At 37.0% G+C, this 2,321-nt stretch overlaps 1 long non-coding RNA gene across 1 annotated transcript; it reads right to left on the bottom strand.

Moving 5' to 3' along the window:
* Nucleotides 1-897: 897 nt before the first annotated feature.
* LOC107835324 (uncharacterized) lies at nucleotides 898-1,332 on the bottom strand. The gene is made up of 2 exons (XR_001661132.1): nucleotides 1,290-1,332; nucleotides 898-990 (listed from the first exon to the last, which is right to left on the bottom strand). It is a non-coding gene; the product is annotated as an uncharacterized LOC107835324 (long non-coding RNA).
* Between the last annotated feature and the right edge of the window lie 989 nt (nucleotides 1,333-2,321).

A 2,321-nucleotide genomic window follows, 5' to 3' on the forward strand; every position in this document is an offset into this window, starting at 1 on the left:
GCGATTATTTTTTTGTATGTATAAATAGGTTAGATTAGTATAAATTAGTTTACATAGTTTCCCACTGGCAACAATAAATTCTGATTATAAAACCAACATTTCACGACCATAACCAATATAAAATGTAATAATTCCTAAATAATAGGAATAATTACAACTTGCACTTAATTAAAAAATTACAATTATAAATTTGGGATTAAATGGGTTTGTTACTGTCTGAATGTCTTCTCTCATTTACTTAAATAAAGTTAACAATTCCTCTTTTTTTCTGTTTTCTTCTCTAGATCACCAACAATGTAACGTTTATAAGGAGGAGCTATGTAAACAGGAGAGGAGATCCACTCTGGACCAGGAGGAGTTAGAACCTCTGCAGGTGAAACAAGAACAAGAAGAACCAGAAGATCATCAGATAAAAAAAGAGCAGGAGGATCTAGAACATCAGCAGTTAAAAGTGGAAGAGAAAGACGTTTACTGCAGTCAGGATGGAGAACAGGTTGAGTTAAAACAGGAGACTGATACCTGCATGTTGGTTCCTGTTGATGAGCAAACATCCCACACTGAATCAGAACCAAACAGGAACCAAGTCATCTTTCAGGAAGCTGCTGAGGCTGAGAACCAGAATCAGGAAAGAAGAAGACCTTTCTCATGTGAGACCTGTGGAAAACGTTTCACTGCCATATATACTCTCAATCATCATATTAGAACTCATACGGGTGAAAAGCCGTTTTCATGTGTGAACTGTGGAAAACGATTTAGTCTTAAACAGCATTTAACTCGGCACAAGATGATTCACACACGTGAAAAGCTATTTTCATGTGTGCCCTGTGGAAAAAGTTTTAGTCTTAAGCAGGATTTAACTCGGCACATGATGATTCACACTGGTAAAAAGCTGTTTTCATGTGTGAACTGTGGAAAACGATTTAGTCTTAAACAGCATTTAACTCGGCACAAGATGATTCACACAGGTGAAAAGCCGTTTTCATGTGTGAACTGTGGAAAAAGTTTTAGTCNGGTGAAAAGCCGTTTTCATGTGTGAACTGTGGAAAAAGTTTTAGTCTTAAACAGCTTTTAACTCGGCACAAGATGATTCACACAGGTGAAAAGCCGTTTTCATGTGTGAACTGTGGAAAAAGTTTTAGTCTTAAACAGGATTTAACTAAGCACATGATGATTCACACAGGTGAAAAGCCATTTTCATGTGTGAACTGTGGAAAAAGTTTTACTCAAAAACAGCATTTAAGTCAGCACATGAGGATTCACACTGGAGAAAAGCCGTTTTCATGTGTGACCTGTGGAAAAAGATTTAGTCTTAAACAGGAGTTAACTCGGCACATGATGATTCACACTGGTGAAAAGCCGTTTTCATGTGTGACCTGTGGAAAAAGTTTTACTCGAAAAGTTCATTTAACTCGGCACATGTTGATTCACACGGATGAAAAGCCGTTTTCATGTGTGACCTGTGGAAAAACTTTTAGTCTAAAACAGCATTTAACTCGGCACATGATGATTCACACTGGTGAAAAGCCATTTTCATGTGGGAACTGTGGAAAAGGTTTTAGTCAAAAACAAGATTTAACTCGGCACATGATGATTCACACTGGTGAAAAGCCATTTTCATGTGTGAACTGTGGAAAAAGTTTTAGTCAAAAACAGGATTTAACTCAGCACATGAGGATTCACACTGGTGAAAAGCCATTTTTATGTGTGACCTGTGGAAAAAGTTTTACTCAAAAAGTTCATTTAACTCGGCACATGATGATTCACACAGGTGAAAAGCCGTAGAACTATTTTCCATATACTGTATTTTCCGGACTATAAGCCGCTACTTTTTTCCTAAGCTTTGAACCATGCGGTTTATAGTCTGGTGCCGATTTTATGTGGATTTTTCTTCAACCACCAGGGGGCTCTTTAGCAGGAAGTGAATCATTGGAAGTCAAAGTTGGAAATAAAAGAAGAAAACGCCCATTAAAACGGAATTAGGTTTTAATAGGTAATTGAAATTTGAGAATGTTGTTGATCAGTTAAATAGCATTGACGGGGGCAAAAGAAGATTTTTTTTTTTTTAAATAATACTTGGATCATGAGAAATTGAGGTGTAGATATTAGGATCCAGTAGATGGCAGTAGTGGAACGATAGTGGATGCAAGCTGCCTTTGAAATCTGAAGAAGAAAAAGAAGAAGAAGAACGTGCCATTTTCATTTAGCATATGCTAGTAGCAGACACGAAGGATCAGCACTTTTACTGGTACAGTTACAGTTCGGAAACTACCGTAATCAGTTCAGTTAAATCTAAACTTGGGACCTTTTTCTTTTTCAACCGT

This window comes from Poecilia formosa, unplaced genomic scaffold, assembly GCF_000485575.1.
Source record: "Poecilia formosa unplaced genomic scaffold, Poecilia_formosa-5.1.2 Scaffold1615, whole genome shotgun sequence".
NCBI lineage: Eukaryota > Metazoa > Chordata > Actinopteri > Cyprinodontiformes > Poeciliidae > Poecilia > Poecilia formosa.